The sequence below is a fragment of the Meriones unguiculatus genome, chromosome 8 (assembly GCF_030254825.1).
Source record: "Meriones unguiculatus strain TT.TT164.6M chromosome 8, Bangor_MerUng_6.1, whole genome shotgun sequence".
In the NCBI taxonomy this organism is placed as follows: Eukaryota; Metazoa; Chordata; class Mammalia; order Rodentia; family Muridae; genus Meriones; species Meriones unguiculatus.
Genome location: NC_083356.1, coordinates 118,969,461 through 118,989,353, shown reverse-complemented (window position 1 = coordinate 118,989,353; position 19,893 = coordinate 118,969,461). Strand labels below are relative to the sequence as shown.

Genomic DNA, 19,893 nt, shown 5'->3' with positions numbered 1-19,893 from the left:
TCCATCCATCCATCCATCCATCCACCTATCTCATCATCTACCCAACTTCAATGGAAAATGTATCTTTTACTCTGGACTACAGCCAAAGCAGGTTTCAAAGCACCAGTTCAGACCCTGTTTCTTTACACACTCGACTGTGCTTACAGGAACCCTTTATTCAGACCCAGCCCGCCACCCTCTTCATGTCCATCATTATTCTAGTGTAGGTAAGGGCCCTACTGGGAGCATGCTTCATACTCTCCTCTTTCTTGTTTAAGCTTAGATTCCCTTTTGTTGTTGTTGTTGCTTGGTTGGTCTAGGGTGGTTTTGGTTTGGTTTGGTTTGGTTTGGTTTGGTTTGGTTTGGTTTTTTGAGGCAGGGTCTTACTCTGTAGCCCTGACTATCCTGGAATTTGCTCTACAGAGCAACTGGCCTGAAACTGAGAACAGCCTGCCTTGGCCTCCAGAGTGCTGGGGAAAAAGGCACCACTCCTGGCTCCCCTCATAGATTCTTACATAAGAATGTTCTAAAAAAAAAAAAATCTATCTCTCTTGACTCTGGGAAGATTTGAAGTAACCCTCACATTTATTTCTCCAACCCCTTCATCTACACAGTGCAAACCTTTGCTCAAAGGGCTCAAATTAGAACTGAATTTATCCCTAAAGTTGTTCTCCTCTGGGCCCTTCTGATTTACCTCTTGGAAAAATAAAGGAGGAAGTCCCTGAGCCATCTTATGCAAGAAGATCATCTACAGCACACTCTTAGTTCCTCTAAGCAAGAAAGCCGCTTCTGGCTCCAAGGGAGCTCACTGGTTTGTGCTGGGGCTGGGACAGGAGCTGGGGGACACTTTGGACAAGGCCCCTTCCAGCAGGCTTCTCCCCACTGTCTAGAAGAATGGCTGAAGCCATTGTCTGCAACTTCCAGTTCTAAGGCAGCAGTCTGCATGTGCCTAGAGGCCTAACTTCACAGGAGACTGGCTGACACAGCACAGTGACACACTCAAGAGCAAAGTGTCACAATGACAAGGACATCAGAAACTTCTAAATCAGAATCCTAGCTCCATCTCTAATCCCTTAATTTTAGAATGGTCTGAGTCACACCAAAAAAAAAGGACTGAGACAGCTCAGTCTACACAGTGCTTGCTACACAAGCAGAGGACCCAAGTTACACCCCGAGAACCCACATACATGGCCACGCATGGACCAGCCTTGTAATCCCAAAGCTGGAGATGGAGGCAGGAGGCTCACACCTGGCCAGGCTAGTTTAATGGCCAAGCACAAGGTCCTAGTGAGAGGCTCTGCCTCAAAAAGCCAGGTGGTCAGGTGCCTGTCCCGAGGAACAGCTGCCAAAGCTGACCTCTGACCTCCGCAAACATGTGCAACCTTCCACACACATACAAAGAAAGGAAGGAAGCAAAGAAGGGAGGGACAGAGGGAGAGAAGGGAGAAAGGGAAAGAGGGAGGAAGGTAGGCTGACGGACCAGCCACTCAATTCTATTGCCCTCTGATCAAGAACAATAAATGACCCATGGATTTGAAGCTGGACCCCACATTAACCCCGGGCGAAGAGTGGGCATGACTACCTTTGACCTGCTCTTGGGAGCAGTCTGTTTGTTTTGTCTTCTTCTGGGATGGAATCACTGTGGGAACTGACAAGGCTCAGGGCCTGATGGAAGGAGGGTAGGAGGGAGTGGACCCCTTCTCGTGCGGTCCGCAAAGGGCGGCACTCTTGCAGTACAGCCGACAGTTACTCTCACATCTCCTCTCCCCGGCCTTGCCCTTTCAGTTCCCCCGAGGGCTCTTCCTGTGGGGAGAACTGTGCAGCATGAGGGCTGATATAAGCCCCGGGGCAATGATACTTTACAGCTCCCTCAAATCGACTCCACCCCACTGCCCGGGACCATGTTGAGGCCCTCCGGTTCAGAAGTGCACCCTCTCTTATCTGAGAAAGCACCGAAGTCCCCTCCATACCCCGAAGGATCCCCAAGCCATCCTTCTACAGAGGCAAGGGTGCTCTGTGGTCATCTTGTTAGTCTGGGCAAATAGGAGTCATCCTGACAGAGCGCTGGGTGGGGTATAACAGCTGGTAGGGAGGCTCCCAAAGGCTGCCTGAGCCTCCTCTAGGAGAGGTTTCAAGCTCCATCCTGGAGCCTGGCAAGAACCCACAGCTTCCTGGCCTCTCCGGCCCCAAGGCCAGTAGGGCACAGCTCCCCTGAGGCTAAGCCCTCAGCAGCTGGGTTTGAGATACAGTTCTCCTTGCAGGAAGGAAGTGGCCATTTCCCTCTTGTCCCTGCCCCATCACTGAACTCTGCTATGAATCGAGCCAATTTAACTCCATCACCTCCTAAACAAATGATTAAGACAGAGGGAGCCAGGGACTGGGCTGTACTCTCCTGAAGGACTGTCCAGAAGAAAGATCCATGTTCTGTGGACTCCACCGTCCAGCTGCCACTAGATGTAATAGGTTTCGAGTATCTATCTTTAGAAACATGATAGCCTTTATCCTTCCCAGTAGAGAAAAAAAACAGACTAATTTCTTTCTCCTGTAATTTAATAAGAAACTCATTTATTACATACTAAGCAAACTCAGGCAGTGGGGAGAGATTGGGCTAGAATTCAGCAGGCCCATGGTCTTGTCTCTACTCTGTAACCAACTGGTCTGGGACACCTGACTTCTCCACCTGCCAAATGGCAAAACAATCTCCGCACGGGTTACAGATTTTAGTGAAATCAGAGCGCTCTGCAGTTTTTACTTGAATACCATGTGAGCAGTCTCAGACAGATCTTAGGATCATCCGGCTGGGGACTGCTTCGGCCTTAGCGGTGTTCAGGATGTGTCAGCGATAGGCGGCGGCAGGTGTTAACACAGCTGATTGGAACAAAGTCAGTGCCGGATCCAAACCACCAACACAGAGCAGAGCAGTCAGTGCTTGCTCTCCGAAACCCCCAGCTACCCTAGGCTCAGTGTGTTGGTGGCCCTGCCCTAGAAGTCTGCAGGTGAACAGGACAAAAAGCCCAGGTCACAGCCCCAGGACATCATGCCAGTGGGCAGCTGGCTGTCCGAAGAAACCTGGGCCACCTAAGCTTTCCACAGTTTCCTGAGGAGACAGGAAGGGGAGCTTCCGAGCTCAGACTGGACTAGAGGCACCTGACCTAGACTGGCTCTCAGCCCTGCCACGTTTGTTAAGTGACACGCTGGGCAAAATTAATTAACCTCAAATTCCCCATCCAAAACTGGAGACTCTTCCAGAGCAGCTGCGTGGCACCAACAAAGTTTCAGGAGATTCAGAACACTGTTGTTGGGCTGCTACAGCGGCTGCTGGAGAAAGGTATTCACAATCTGAGTTCCATTCCCAGGACTCAAATGGCAGAGGGGGAGAGATTCCCAAAGCTGTGCTCTGACCTTCGCCTGCACACCAAACCAGGGCATATACCCACACAGATACATACAAAGTGAAAAACAAATAAATGCAAAAGAAACAGCGTTGTTACTAGAGTGGCATAATTTCTCTAAAAATGACTATTGGAAATCTAAATAGAATTGGTTCACCCCAATTTCTGAGACCTTGCCAAACTACTACTGAGAAGTACCCAGATCAAGAAGAAATTAGGAGATGGCCAACTCTTTGTTATCAATGAAATAAGTAAAATTTTGGTATATTGAGCTTAGAATTGCACTGGTAGCCAGGAGAAAAGAGAGGTGCTACGTTCCTTGATCTTGATTTGTTTAATTGGCATCAGTAGTTGCTTAAGACTTCCATGGCCCAAGTTCTTGTTAATAAGCTGTTTAAAAGAAGGTCAAACCAAAGTGACAGCTTTAGAACACACTGTTTCATCCAGCTGGTGGCTTTGAGCCCTCCGATCGGGCTAAGCACTCTGGCGCTGGGGGGAAAGAAAGGTGAAGAGTTGTGATTCTACACCTTCAAGCATCTCCCCATCCCATGGGGAGACAGGCACTCGACAGACTATGTGAGAGATCAAGGATTATGCCATGCCGAAAGGCAACGGGAATGATTGGAAAAAGAACACGTAAGCTAAAACACAAAGATGGCAGAGAGCTTGCAAGGCGCAGAGGCAGAGGGAGCCTCCTGAAGGGATGAACCGGAGTAAGCATGAGATGGGTACCCCCAAAGGTGTGCTTCCTTCAGATCAGTAGGTCCAAACCCGTGGGTGGGGACGGCTCTAGGCTCTACCCCCACCCGCTAGCTCAGTTACAAGGGGCTTCCTGTCCCTGCTGAAGAAGATTAGGTCGCCGCTCTTCCCTCTCTTCCCTCCTTGCCCTCCTGCTGGGCCTCTCCTAGAAGCTCAGAAGAACCTGGCTCCTGTCGTCTTTTCACTGCTGGGCCGCACCTTCTCCGTTACCAGGAACCTCCCGGGTTTCCCTCGCCATCTCTGTATTAGTGGATGAGCCGAGGCTGCTGGGACTCTACTCCTCTCTCTCGGGCATCTGAGATTCCAGGGGAACCACACATCAGTGTGCTGAGCTGGAACCTTCCCCCGCGCAAGCGGAAGCCCTGTGCCGCCAGCACCAGTCTCGCGATTTCAAGCACAGCGCTCAGTTCTCACTGGCCGGCTGTCTGAGCTGAGCCAAACCGGCAACGTGAGTAAAAATGGCAAGCAAAGGCCACGGGCCACCAACCGCAGGCCAGACTCTCAACGGTGCTGCCCCATGGCAAACATCCCGCGCACGCAGGCCCTGCCTGTGAGGTTCGCCCTGGGACACTCACTTCAGAGCGCTGCTCATCAGGAAATGATGCCTTTACATACAGAGAGAGACCCGCAGCAATACACGGGCTTGTCCAAGGAAGTATGGCGTCGGCGCTTCCTGGTCAGAGCTGAAGTGCTTCCTAGAGCGATTCGTGCGTGCGTGAGGGTGCACACACATGGTGTGGAAGACGGGTTCGGGTTGAATGTTCGTGTGCACGCAAAGGTAGGTAATGAAGGATGTGTGTAGGCCTAGTGAGTGGGGTTCTGATTCTTACTGTATGTGATACAAAATCTTCCGTGCCTTTAGGTCAAGCCTCATCTCTACCAGTAATACTCTAAAAAGTATTATTATGGGCCAGGCATAGTGGCACATACCTTTAATCCCAGCGTTTGGGGAGGCAGAGGCAGGAGAATCTCTGTGAGTTCAAGGCCAAGTCTGATCTACATAGCAAGTTCCAGGTCAGACAGGGTGACAGAGACCCCATCTCAAAAGAAAGTAATATTATTATAGCATATGGTGTACAACAATATAACACAGCTATTAAGTATTAGAAAAGTAATATTACTTAAAAGCCTCCTGTTGCAGGAAGAGCATGGTTCCAGTTTGTGTCTCTTCTTCAGAACAGAGCATAAATGAAGATGTCTAAGTTGCTAAAATCTAACTTGGTCGTTACATGTTACACATATATTATCTTCGCTCAGTGAGAAATTGCTTCTTTCCCTTATTTATTACTTAACAACAACAACAAAAAAGGCACAGCCAAATTCCACGCTCCTCAGATCTGACTGACAGTTAACAGTGCCCGCTCAGGACTGTTCCTGAGGAGTCTGTCCCACCAGAGAGACCTACAGATCCTTGGACTCTCCTGCATAGTGATGCATCACTGTCAAGTTGGTCTGACTCTCATGCAAAAAAGGTGAGAGCGTTTGTGTTCCTCCTCTACTGCCCTGCTCCTTCCATTGCCACCTTTGACAGAGGGTATGAATGGGACTGTGTCGCCGAGCCGGTTGATAATTGAGTCTTAAATCTGAGAAGAGCACCAATTTCCAGCGTCTCCACTATCTCTGGTTATTGGTGGGAGTGGAGGACCGGAAGCAGAGGGGCAAAGAGAACAGCTGCCGTTAGGTACCAGCATAGAGGCCCCCAGAGAAGGCAAGGTCTGCACATTTCAGTGTTTGATTGTGTTCTATAGCAAGAGGATGTGGGTGGAAAGGTCTTTTTCTCCACAACTCGATGGCTAAAAAAAACCCAACACAGCGCACCCTCTCTCCAGTCCAAGCTTACAACTCTGCTTAGTGGGGGCAGATCGGTATGTGACCTTGCAGGGGGCCAGGATTCTTCATAACTGAAGCACAGGTGAAGCTCCTGAGCACGGACATTTCCCATCATCAAGCCTTCCACCTTAGAGACCTGGAGTCTCCGTTCATATTGACCACTTGAAGCCCCAGGAATAAGGCCACATTCTGTGCACGCACCCAGCTGCTGTGCAAGGACACATGGGTCAGAGGAACGCTCTTCACCACAATAGGACCCTGGCTCAGCGTTCCTAGGAGACAGACGTCCCCATGTCTGACGTGGTCTAGCAGACATGTCAGCTTGCCTGGCCTACAAAGTTGTCTTAGCATGAGGCCCTGGACTTGTGTCAGTCCTGGAAGTCTGGCAGAATGGACGGACCTCTTTTTGGAGACATTGACAAGGACAATTCAGCCTTACCCTGGGGACCCAGCCCTTAGAGAAGAGTCTTTGTTTTAAACAGAATGTCCCTTTATGAATCTTCCTAGCCTTCTAAGCAGTGATTAACATTAAAGATACAGTAGCACTTTAGTCTGGTAGCATCAAGGACCCACAGTGTTTTCTCATGTTTAATTCCAACTTCTGCTGTCCAGTGATTCTTTTCCCCCCACATCTGTATAAGGTTAGTTACAAAACGCTGTTATTCTGGACAACACAAGGCTGGCCTGACCTACTCAGACACAAAAAAAATCTTGCTGATTGATTTAGTTATTCTGTTCCTATAAACGACTGCAGTTGTACAGCTGTTTCTGATTAGCCAGTGTACTGCTGGAGTTCTATACAAATAATTGTTTAATGAACTCAGCGAGGACAAGGACAGGGGAAGTGGGATCTAGTCTCACCTCCCAGGAAAATAAGCAGGGGCAAGGAGGGCGGGGGCTTTCAACAGCAGTCCAGGTTTCAGTCTCTACCTGCTCTGATTCACTTGTTCCTCTGTGTGGAATTTCTGCAGAGCCTACATCGAAGGTTTCAAAGAACCTTTGTCTCCAGAGTTTTGGATTCAAGCGGGAGCCCGGACTAGCTCTGGAGGCTTAAGACTCCTTAAGTATTTCTAACTTTGTACTTGGTCAGTTTCTGTTCTTCCCATTAAAACATTTTTATTTCCTGAGACAAGGTCTTAAATAATAAACATTTAGAAGGAGAAAATCGGGATTGAAAGGTCTCTATTTGCTTTATTATAAATAGAAATTAAGTGTTTTATTTTAGTTTAGCACAGAACAATCAAGCTTTGTGAGATTGGGCACAAGTTTTTCTTTTCTTGTTCTAGAAGACAAACATATACACATGTAAAAAATTAAGAAAAAGATGAGGCATGAACAATTCAAATGATCGTCTTTTTTTTTTTTTTTCCTCCAGGCAGAGAAATTGACAACGGTTCCATAACAGAATCCTTCGAAACAAATCAGAAAAGGGAGATTAGCAAGTTTGTGTTTCTAAAATGAATTGTGTGGCAAGAGGGTAGGAAAACAAAGTTTCAAATAGTGTCAGCGAGACTGTGAATTGTTACAGACTGTGAATTGTTACTTGGAAAGTAATAACCACTGCAGGGACCAACACACAGAAACAAAAGCTTCTCTGTGTTAGCATGTTCAAACACACACATGTAGAGCATGTTCTCAGAACTACTGTTGCAGAAGAAAACTTGAAACAGTATGAATGTGGAGAATGTGGAGATAAGTTACAGAGTTTGAAACATTTGTGCTATAACTGAGATTTTTTTTTAATCATAGAGAATGTCTACAATGTATCTTTATTATGTTTCAAAAAATTGTAGCCTGGAGTTGAGGGTAGGGCTCACTGGCAGACCGCTTGCCTAGCCATGTTTGAGATCCTGGGTTTAATCCCTAGTGCTGTGAAAGAAAAGAAAACAGACTAGTATGTAGAATTTGCTTTGAGTACAAAAGTCTGTTTGTGGGAATGTGGTTATCAATAGTTATCAGCCAGCACTACTCAGACTGATTGACTGTAAGAGTGAGAACTTCAGAGAGAGGAGAAAATCAACTTTTAGACATATTTCTCTGTCTTTTCAAAAATTATGTCTGTGTGAGATGTACAGGTGTGTGTGTGTGTGTGTGTGTGTGTGTGTGTGTGTGTGTGTGTACATGAGGAGGCCGGAGGAAGACAGCAGGTGCTGCCCTCTACCTTATCTGGAACAGGGTTTCTCACTGAACCTAAAGCTGCCAGGCTGGCTGGCGTGAGCTTCCGGCATCTGCCTGTCTTCACCAAGCAATGCTAGGGTCACCGGCATGCAGGGCTATACCAGGCTTTTACGTGGGCGCTGGAGATTCAAATGTGCTCCATTGAGCCATCTCTTCAGCTAGCAGGCACATAATCATTTGTGATCTGAACAAATTAAAACTCTAAATTTCGAAAAGTGCCAGAACCTCATGTTTGGCTGAGACCACAACACAAATGCCGAAAGCCTGCCTATCGGTAAACAAAACTTCTCCCAAGCTCCAAGGGGGAAAATACCTTGTTTCACCATAGCAAATGGAGAGGATCAACTGAACAGTTCTACATATGGGCTGGAGAGATGGCTCAGTGGTTAGGAGCACTGGCTGTTCTTCCACAGGCCCTGAGTTCAGTTCCCAGAGACAACACAGTGGCTCACAACCATCTGTAATGAGATCTGATTCCCCCTTCAGGTGTTCGTGAAAACAGAGCACTCATATACATTAAAATAAATCAGTAAATCTTTAAAAAAGAAAAAAAGATTTCCACATACAAAGGAATTTTACTGTTAAAATAAGACCATAATATTATACTCACAGTTCTTCAATCATGAGTGATTATTTCCTTTGATTCTAGTTCCTCTTCAAAAATAGATTAAGGGAAAAGAGGATTATACTGTCTAAAAAAATAAATTTCTAGCTCTCAAATCTACAATAACAGAAGCTCCATAAAGCCTCAACCTAATTTTTTTATTTGTCTCGGACAAAATGTGAATTTTGAAAATAAGTAAAGCTAACACTAGCAAAAAGGACAATGTGAGAGTTTATTATAAAGACCCAGTATTATTTAAAACTTCTGTTCTGGGTTGTCTCTTTAGCAATGTATGCATGATAATCAGATTCCAGCTGTAATGGACACTCTCAGGCCCTGACTAAAATAAACCACCTAACTGATTTTTAAAGTCTTTAAAAGGCCTTCAACTATTTTGCCTACTTTTAGGTTCTCAAAAATATAATCAAGAATTGTGGATGCTTGTCTTAATGTTCCTCAGCCTGCTGTCTGAGATCCAGGGACGAGAACTGGTTTATTCTTTTCTTCCTTCTCGACACTCAACACTTCCGTGGTCAATCCATTACTATCGTCCTTCCTGGAAGTCACACCCACTGCCTGCCTAATGGTGGGTGAGGGAGTTGATGGGATGTGGCCTGTTTAAGAGCCCGCTGTTGCCTCTCTCCACTTCCCCGGGCTGATCTGACTGCCTCCATTATTGAACTACCCATCCCCAAACACATGACCACTGTGGTCAAGACACTGCTCTCACTGTTTACATTCTCAGAGAGTAAATAGCCAGGGTACATGTTTTCTCAAGGTTCCGCGGCATGCAAATCTCTTCTGCTGGGGGAGGGGAGACGCAAGGTTTCCTCAGCATTACTCGATGGCTAATGTAACACTTCAACATTGTATCACTCGGAGTCAGTCTGCTCTTTTTGACCTTTGCAGATCTAACTTCCTTGTTTAACATACACAATCTCTTGCATATATCAACAAGAAAATGTTTGGGATGTTTAAGAAGTGGGTTGAGGTCATTGGAAACACAAGCAGCCAAAACCCAAGAAATTCAGCCAGCTGCCCATTGGTCTATGCAGGTTCAACAGTAAAGGGTGGCATGCATTTGCCATAGAGCAAATGGCTGGTTGGTTGGGCGGGCATCATTAGCAAAAGCTAACAGGTGAGCTGAGAGTCACTGATTAGCATGAATGCCCTGATGAGTGACTGTGATAGCCAATAGAGGACTAATTAAAAACATCCCAACTTCAGAATGCTACAAGGCTCTAAGCGACAGCATGGACGGAGGGCTGGAATGGCACACCACCTCATGAGCTTAGCATGCTCAAGGTCCTGGGTTTGATTCCCAGCACAATGTAATGCTGATGGCGCTGGAGGAAGAGGAGGAGTTAGTGGCATGCCCCAAAATACTAAATGCTTCACTGCTCAGTGATAATTTTTTTATTTTCACTACAAGAATATTAGTCATAGCTGCGCATGGTTGGCACACACGCCTGTAATCCCAGCATTCCTGGGGAGGCGGAGGCAGGTGGATCTCTGTGAGTTGGAGAACAGTCTGGACAGCCAAGGTGACACAGAGAGAGAAGATAGATGGAATGTATATATTTAAAGTGACAAGCTTCGCTTATGGGAGACTATTTTAACCTATATAGACATATTTTAAAGGAGTATGTATTACCGGCGTGAGAAAAATTAAAAGCATGTAAAAATCAACTTTGACTTAAAGTTATAATTGACTCCACTAGCCCAGAAAACTGGATTTGAACTCCCTGTTTCACGTGCCTCTCCTTTACAGCTTCGGGTATCATTTTCCTGACAGAAATGGCTGTGGCCCAAGTTCAAAAGAAGTCAGTGGCCTGGGAGGCTGGTGCCCTTCAGCTTTGTTTAAACGTCTCAGCCACAGGTGGAGCCTTCACACTCAGGTGAAGAAGCGGACACAGCCATTGCTGCAGAGGTCCGGGATCAGCCATGGCCTCTCAAGAATAAGAACGAGGCAATGAGTGGAGACTTTCCACAAGTGAAAGAAGAAGCTCTCAGCGAATGAGGGGGGACCTGAAAATGGAGCGCCAAGAGGACCGGTTGCCGTTTTTATACGTGGGAGTTGGGGGGAAACAGCTTTGATTGATCTGAAGGAGAGGACACCAGGCTGGACGGCGCCCTTGATTGGCTCGTCTGTCCCCCACCTTTCCCCCCTTTCATGAGTCACTATGAGTTCGAGGGAGAGGGTTGTTTCCTAAAATACCTTGCATCCCTGGACTTTTCTTAACCTGAGCTTGTAGCGGGGTCCCAGGCCTGGGTCTTCACTTCTGAGTGCTCCTTTAGGATGGTTCTGGCTGTCGGCCTGTGTCACCTCAGGGACATACTCCTGCGATTAGTCAGGGGCTCTTTGTCCCTATTCACCTCATTTTAGGGACCTCCCTTTTCCCCCCAGCTGCTCCAGCACTGTCAAACAGAGAATATCACCTCTTAGGTTCTCCGATAATGATTTTCACCTTCAACAAGAACACAAATCCTGGGTTATCAGGACTATTTCCTATCCTGGCAATAAAGATACAGGACAGTTAATGTTAGTCAGTGTATGAGTGTCACTTTCTAGAGATCACTGATGGTGAAAGTACAGTTTCAGGTTGAAATGCGTTTCCTAGCATCTTTAAACGATCAGAGTTCCCTGCAAAACAAGGACCTGTTTTGACTTCACAGAGCAGTCACTCACCCCAACTCTGACACAGTGAAAGATCTGCCACCGCTTAGCAAGCCATTAATAAGCGAACCACCGTTTCCAGGGAGGAAGTATAAAAATGGAGGTTTTTAAAAAGTGATTGCTTTAAAGAGCCTGCAGGCTAACATGCAGTGGGGTTGGAGGACAGAAAGACTGCAATACAGGACAGAGCAGAAATCCTGCACAGGTGAGGGCCAAGCTAACAGTGACAGGAGCGGACAGAGGGGAACGAGTCATGAAAGCAGGGCATATCAGGGTGCAGGAGTGAGTTCTCGCTCTGCGAGCCATGCTTGCCAGGTGCCTCTAGCTATGCTCCTTTGTGGAAAGCCTATTGTTTCTGTCTTGGAGATCTGTAACCAATCTGAAAAGTCTGTGTGTGGGACCAGGGGAGCCCACCAAGAGCAAGAGTGGGTCGAAGCGTGTCCAAACCCCAGAAGTCTCATCCTGAGATTAGCAGGAGGAGGATGGCTGCTCCCACCCCTGCCTGCCTGGCCTGGGGCATAGTGCCCCAGCACACCAAGCCCTGTGCTCCCACCTTTGCCCACCAGAAGAGGCCATGTAGCCTGGTAGCCAGGTTAAACTTTCCTTATAAGGTGGAGTCCAGGAGCACCTGGAATGTTTACTTATGCAAATGAGGCATCGCCAGCACCCTGGCCCTGGCCAATGATGTATGCTCACCCCGAAATCCCTACCTATTCCCCTAAGGTTTAAGTAGCCTTCGTTCCCACCAGTAAACAAGCCATGTCACTGCAGCTGCCTTTTAGGAGTGGCATCTGTAAACCCACCATAGAAATGAGGAGAAGGCAGGGGACTGACTGAATACCTGACTGACGTAAAGGTATTCAGATGGGAATGGGGAGCACAGTTTCGCTGAAGCCAGGAAGAGGAGAGTAGTGTACAAGTGAAGAGTGAAGAGCTCAGGGTTCAGGGTCTGGAGTAAGACTGCCCAGTTCCGAATACTAACCCTGTCACTAGCCACGCAGCTCAGCCTCAGGCTTCCCACTAAACAGGAACCTCACGGCATTGCATGAATATTAAATGAGTCAACTAAAGGACCCTGTGAGTGGTAATGTGAAAGGAAGGGGCAGGGAAGAAAGAAGAGACACAGGAGGAAGGAAGGAAGGAAGATAGGAAGGAGAGAAGAAGGGAGGGAGGAGAGAGGGCTCAGTACCCACATGGTGGCTCGCAACCATCTTTAACTCCAGCTCCACGAGATCCTGGTCGCCAAAGACACTTGCATTTCTGTGGTGCACAGGGTGCCACCAAAGTCATTGAAAGATTTAAAGAATTTCATTCACTTAAATTAACATAATTGCCAGGCTGTGGCGATACACCTCTAGTGCTAGCACTTGAAAGGCAGAGGCAGCCGCATCTCTGAGTTCGAAGCCAACCTCATCTATAGAGTGACTTCCAAGACAGCCAAGACTACACAGAAAAACCTTGTCTCAAAAAACCAATAATACGTACATAAATAAAAATTTAAAGAATTTAATATAATGGTAGTGTAGAGTCTTGCCTAGCATGTCAAAGCCCTGGGTTCAAATCTCAGCATGAAAAAAAAAAAAGAAAAAGAAAAATGTGCACTAGTATAATTGAGAAATAAAAGGGAATCAAAAGAAAAAAAACCTCAAGAATTATACTAAAAAAACCAGATTCTTTAAAGAGAAACAAAACACATTTATAATAAACAGCATTAAAATGTTACATCAGGTGAGGTGGCACACGCCTGTAATCCCAGCAGGGAAGCAGAGGCAGGCAAATCCCTGTGAGTTTGAGGCTAGCCTCATCTACAAAGTTAGTCCAGGACAGCCAAGGCCACACAGAGAGACCCTGCCTCTAAAAATCACACACACAAACAAACAAAACAAAACAAAATGTTACATGGAGGGACTAGAGAGATAGCTCAACAGTTAAGAGCACTGGCTGCTCTTCTAAAGGACCCAGGTTCAATTCCCAGCACCCACATGGCAGCTCACAACTGTCTGTGAGTCCAGTTACAAAGGATCTGGCACTCTCTCATAGATACACATGCCGGCAAAACATCAATGCACATAAAAACAAACAAATCTTTTTTTTTTTTTAAGTTACACAGAGACAGTCTTACAGGAATCATAGCAATCAAAACTACAATACGAAAATCGTAGGTAATTACATCTCCTTCATTCTTACTTGCATTCTTTCAATGAGTGGCAAAGCCTGTTGCTTTTGACATCTCAGTAAGTCTTTGTGACCAACGGGCAGACTCTGTAATACTGCGTTTCCCTAAGATGTCCGGCCACTAGCAACCATGATATTCTCGGCCACTAGCAACCATGATATTCTCGGCCACTAGCAACCATGATATTCTCGGCCACTAGCTTGGGCTCCTGAGGCTCCACACCTGAGATCGAAGCTGCTTGGCCTGAGGTAAACCATCTAATACCTTGGTTACTCTCCCCTCTTATAGAGGAACTCTACCATGTGACTCCCACAACAAGACAGAAAGTGTTTCCCGGCGCCAAAGGGCTAAGAAAGTGATGCACGCTGTCTCGGCATTCCCTGTCCTTAATCTGCACTAAAAACCCGGAGAGAGTAGACGCTCCTGGGTGGACAGATACTGCCAACCTACTGCCAACCCAGACATCAAGATTCTTCTCTCCCTTAGGGCTGCATGATAGATATGGAACACGCGATACACCATGGACATCCACGAGACCGTTTCCATGTTAATTTATACTAAAAGCAGCTCCTCCACGTAGGTGATTTGGTTGTGCCCATACTAACACTGATTATAATAGTGTTAACGATAATGGCCCACAAACACCAACAGGACCATTGTACATAGCCTGCTAAGTTCATGACCCTCATTGCAACCCTCTGTGTGGAGACTGTTGCTCTCACTTCAGGGGGAAAGAGAGAAAGACCTTGTAAGACCGAGTACTTGTACCACACACAAGATCAGGTAGACCTCACGGTCCACGCAGTAACCACGTGGGAGCTGTGCTCAGCACACACTGGCATCACCTGTGGGCTCTCAAGAGGCTCGTGCACATAATCCCAGGACCTGAGGGGCAGGAGGAAGGCCAGCCTGGTCTATGTTGCAGGTTCCAGGCCAGCCAAGGTTACCCACCGACACCCCTGTCCTAAACAAACCAAAACAGAACCTGACAGCCCTCACTCCACACTCACAGAGTTAAGCCTTTGTAAGCTTCTGCTCACACACAGTTAAGATACCACGGTTAACTAAGTGGAGTTTATTTTATTTTATTTATGAGTCAGTTGGTGATCTCAGCCTGACCTAATACCCACGGGGTGAGGGGAAACTACACGCGTTAGGGCTAGGCAGCACCATGAGGCTCCGTGAGGAAGTCCTTTGTCCCAGGGAAGTGAAACCACCGGTGTTTCTCTACTGGAGCAGGGACGGCGGCGGGGCAGAGCCTGAGTGCGCCTTCGCCTTCGAATCTTTCCATGGCGAGCACATACAAAATGCTAAATAATTGCTGAGGGAGCCAACCAGCGGTGGACGGATTCCCACCAGCTGGAAGTGATTTCACTCCCTGAAATCCCTTGTATTTGTTCCTTTCCACCTTACCACATCTGCCTCGCAGCCCTGCTATTTCAGACGAGGTTGTTGGTAGTGATGAGAAGCGGCCGGGGGCAAACCTTCCGAGCTAAGCCTCCCCTCTCCCCAGCAGAGAACAGAACTGAATCTTCTCGTAGAGATCCTCAGTGCTCAAAGGGCAGCACGCTTGAGTCCCACTGCCACCTCATTGGCATGTGGGGGGCCCTTGGCCTAACTCTGTGGGTTGCTGGGAACCAGCTGCAGAGAGGGCCTCTGCATGGAAGCCATTAGACATCTACTTCTCCGTTTGAGGACAGGCTCCAGGAAGGCCCCAGCTCTGGGAGACAGATCCCCAGGTTCTTAGAGAACAAGCCGGTTACAACAACAGATTAAAAAAAAAATGCTCATTTCATATACTTGAGAATAAAAGTATAAAAAGAATAAAATACTTGGTTTTCCCATGGAAGGCACACATCAGAGATCAGAGACAGTGACTCAAACAGTTACACATTCAGGAAAGCTGGCTGGCGGCTGGCCAGAGCACCTTGACAAAATAAACTTAAAAGGCACCAGGCATCCTTCTCTTCACGACCAACTTTCCCGCCGTTCGCTTTTGCTCCTGGCCTTGGTGTTAGAGGATGCTCGCTGACTGAGTTACCCTTGTGTTGACTTGCTTGCTGCTTCATACCCTGTCAGCCCACTGTATCCTCATGCCCTGTCGTGGACAGCTGCCAACCGAGGGACACGACCATAGGTCTCAGGGCATTGGGAAGCAGCTAAATGCACAGGAGCAAATGTGTGAGACGAACAACTCAGAGAAGATGCAGACGCCTCCAGCTGGAGATAAGTCCATCCCTCCTAGTGCCCCAGGATTTGGTCTGACCTTGCTTTCACGTTTCTTTGCTCTCCATCCCACAATCTAAAAGCGCTCATGGGGTGGGGGGGGGGGGGAAGCTATGGCTTCCCAGGGAAGACGGCGACGTTGCTGAGCTGATGTGAGATTATTTGCAAAAACCAGTCTGCAGCTTCTCCTCAGCGCCAATGGGCGCTCACGGATGTGCATGGGGTCCACACGGAGCACCGGCCCCAAGTCTCTGAGTGACTCAACCTCGTGAGTGAATAACGATGGCCAGGTGATTAGGACACTCAGGCAGGGAGCTGGGTACCCTAAGATGCAGAGTGCTGGGAGTTTACGCACGATTTTTTTTCTCTTTAAGAAGTCAAAAGGTGATCTGCCAGCCTAAACGGAAGACATCTTTAAGTGATGTATCCGCTGTTGAAATGAGCGTTCTCGGGGTGGCAAAATCTGTCCATCAGTGACTTCCCATGAAACTACAGCATTCAAATCGCATGGAAACTCTAAATAAATAAATAAACAAACCTACCCAAGCTGCACACGTGTCCGCCGTCCCTGAGCCGCTATCCGCAGCTCCACTCAGGAACTGGAGAAGGAGGTGAAGGGCAGGGAGAATTTTCAGAGAAAGAGACCAGGCCCACTCACTCCGGACACCCACAGCCCTGGGGTGACTATTCCTTGGAGACTAAGGAAGACCTGGTCCAACCAGGTTGCACAGAGACACGCCTTTTGTTACCCTGAGTTCAAAGTCTAGCCGCAAGCCGAGGATCTGGGTCATCCCTCTCGGATTTCCTCTGCACCAACAACTTTAACAGTTCCTTCTTCTAAGGGGACAGCGTGCTCAGGCAGGGGTCGGAAGGCTGAGGGGAGAGGCCCTGGGGCGCACAGCCCTGCCCAGAGCTGGCCGCCCGCCCGCGCCTCCAGGAGCATCCGGGGGCTCCCAGAGCCGGGATCGGGCCGCCCGGGAGCCCCAGGGCTGGCTTCTGCGAGCCGCCGGCCATCGGCGGGGGCCGGGGCCGCAGCTGCGGCGCCCGGGCACGGCGGGGAGAGCGCGGACGGCCCCGGGGTCCCGGCCTCCCGCCCGCCCGCGCCCCCACCCCGCGGCCCCCCGGCGCGCCCTGCCCGGCGGGGCGCGGCTCCCTTACCGCTCGGCGGCTCCGGGCGGCTCGGCGGCCCCGCGGCGCGAGGGGCATCTTTTTTTTTCTCCCCCCCTGGGAAACTCGTCTCCGGGTCCGCAGCGCCCGGCCGGGGCGGGCAGGAAAAGCGCTGGGCGCCGGGAGGCTGCGACCATCCGGGAACTTGGCCGAGCGCTGAGCCCTCCCCCTCGGCTCGCGTCCTCCCCCTGAGGCCCCCGCCACACGCGGCCGCCGCTGGCCCTTCGCCCTTCGCCCTCGCCGCGCCCTGCCCGCCCGGCCCGGCGGGGACCAGTATCCCGGGCTGGGCTCGCCCCGGGGCGGAGGCCCGGGGGTCCGGATCCGCGCGCGCCCGGGAGCCGGGCTCGGGGTACCCAAGCCGGGGCGCTGTCCCCGGAGACCGCCCGGGCCTGCGGGTGGGGTCCTCTCCCCCATCCCGGAGAGAGCCTTCTCCCGTCCTCTCCTCTCCGCTCCCCAACCCCGGGGCCCCGCTCTGAGAAACGTCGAAGTTCCAAAGGCGCTTTAAAAGCCGGGTCGTGTGTTTGAAGCGGAGGGGACCCCCCGAGGCCCAGGGGCCACGCGCGCCCCGCGCCCGCCCGCGGGAGCGCACTGCCCTGCCTATGGTAAAATGCCAGTCGGTGGGGATCCTTGGAGTTTTTCTCTTTCCCCTTTCGCCGCCCACAGCTGCAGTCATGGAACGATCAAGAGCCGAGTGGAAGGATGCAAAAACGAGGCCCTTGCACACTGGGTCTCTCCCTCTCTCAGAACCACCCCCGGCAGGCCTCAAAGCCAAGTTCCGTTAGGACATACACCTCTGAAAAGACAGAGACAAATTATGGTCGGTGTAATGACTACTGGACCCTGTTGTGGAAACACCAAATGATGTAGCTCCCTGGGGGAAGGCGGGAAAGCTCTGAGGAGTTGGCGTGTGGGGTGCGGGCCCTCGGCTTCAGGCTTTCCGAGCGGCACCGTTCCCCTGTGTGCGGTCTATCTGACATGCTTCTGGCAGGCATGATAGTCCTGGAGAGACGGTGACCCCGGCCAACTCTCCTGATTGCCTTTTGGCTTTTTGGGTCCCTTGATGCACTCATCTTTTTTTGGTTTTGTTGTTGTTCTGTTGTTGTTATTTTTAGGTCTCGCCGTGAATTCCAGGCTCGTCCTAAACTTTTACAGTCAGCTCTAGTCACCTGAAGTTCATTCTCTGTTTGCCTTTTGTTTCTGTGTTTGGTTAGTGTGGGTAAGACCTAGTGTGCAAACAGGTCTATGCTTCCTGTGCGTGCCCCTGCGCCTGGAGACACAGAGGCCAAGAAGGTGTGGGACACCTGAAGGACAGAGCCACAGACTGTTGGGAGCCACCAAGGGAATGCTAGGGATCCAGACCAGTGTCCTCTGTAAGAGCAGTAAGTGCTCTGAACCACTGAGCCATTTCCCTAGCTCTGGCCACCATCCCCGGCCTTGAGCTTGGTTCTTGGGCTGGCTTAGCCGTGTGTGGTAAATACTCTCTCTTGATGCCTGACGACTCGGGGGATCCGTGAGGAGGGTGAACATAGCTCAGCCGTGTGCTGTGTGGTTTAGCCGTGCTGGCAGGCCAGCTGCGTACGTTTTCAGCGGGGGACGGTCTCTGCTTACCCTTGGCCTTTCCGGATGCAGCCCCAAGGCGGACAGAGGAGCTCTGTGCCTGTGTCTGCTCCTTGCTCCGTGACGACCATCTTGCGAGCCACTCCAGCTCCTGAACCAGTGCCTTCGAACCTCCTCCCTTATGACCAGGACTTCATTGCACTTACCTTTCCCTGAGTAGGCGACAGTGTCAAATGCCAGGGAAGGGAGCTAACCTGCCTTGCTGAATTCTCACAGGAACCCCCGTGAAATAGGCTCCTGTCTCCATTTCACACACGAGAGTGGTGCCCCGGAGAGCTTGGCCAGCTGCCCAAGATCTCTTAGCACCCGAACCTCTAAATCCAGATTATTATGACACTAATCCCTTGGCTCCCAGCACCAAGTCTCTTGACTTGACTTCCTCTGTTTGTTCCACCCCAGAGCCGCCACTGGCACGGGTGCCCTGAATAAAATACCTTACTGCCAACTGACAAGAGGAAAACATGCCGTCAGGTGCTTTAGTAAAGAATTGTTGGTGTTCAAGCAGATCTGGTCGAAGGCTCGGTGCTAGAGTGGGTTTTCTCTTCCGGGTCCGTGCAGGAAGGATGCAGAAGGCCAGGGGAACCGAGCACCGTGTGGGGCCAGGGGATGCCGCGAGGCTCAGGATGTGTTGGGGAGGACGGGGTCTGCAGGCGGCTTTGTGGCACGTGAGTGCTCCGCACATTGAATAAATAAATGCAAAACTAGAAGGAGTATGTCCCTGAGAGCTGATTAGGTTACCTACTGGCATTACGCCTTACTCCAAAAAGAACAAAAACGCGTTAAGACCAGAGTTGAGTGCAGTAATGTTTAAACCTCCAGGACAGCAAGTTCAGCAAATATTTTCACTCTGTTTTTTCTTTCTTTCCTAAAAAATATGTACTTATTCTAAACAATTCAAATAATTGATGAGCATAAAATTCAGAAAGTGAAAGTCATGTACAATCCCGTCTAGCAGTAACTACTGTTTGTGATTTGTCCGTGTTTTCCCGTGAATTTGTATTCCTTTTTTTAAACAGCAAACAGGAATGAAGGTGTAAGAGTACTTGTCTAGCAGGCACAACGTCCTGGGCTTGAGTCCTCATGAACACACACACACACACACATACACACACTCACACACTCACACATTCCCTCACTCAACAACACTTATTGACAGCCAGGTGAATAGGATCATGCTGCATTTTCCTGGTCACCAACCCATTGTGCTGGTTTGCTGCTGCTCTGTGAAACTCTCATGAACTTTCAAAGCCACATCCATTGCTTATTTCAGGGCTTCGTAAGTGAGCAT

At 49.3% G+C, this 19,893-nt stretch overlaps 1 protein-coding gene across 3 annotated transcripts in view; it reads right to left on the bottom strand.

Moving 5' to 3' along the window:
* Positions 1–17,157, bottom strand: part of Wipf1 (WAS/WASL interacting protein family member 1) — a 105,831-nt gene extending 88,674 nt beyond the window's left edge. For 2 of the 3 annotated variants that reach the window (XM_060390443.1, XM_021649947.2), the window contains exon 1: positions 16,980–17,157. The gene's annotated coding sequence lies outside the window, so the exon portion shown is untranslated. Of the gene's footprint in view, positions 1–16,363; positions 16,421–16,979 lie in introns of all 3 variants that reach the window. The other variant, XM_060390442.1, reaches the window with a different exon arrangement.
* Positions 17,158–19,893: the final 2,736 nt, after the last annotated feature.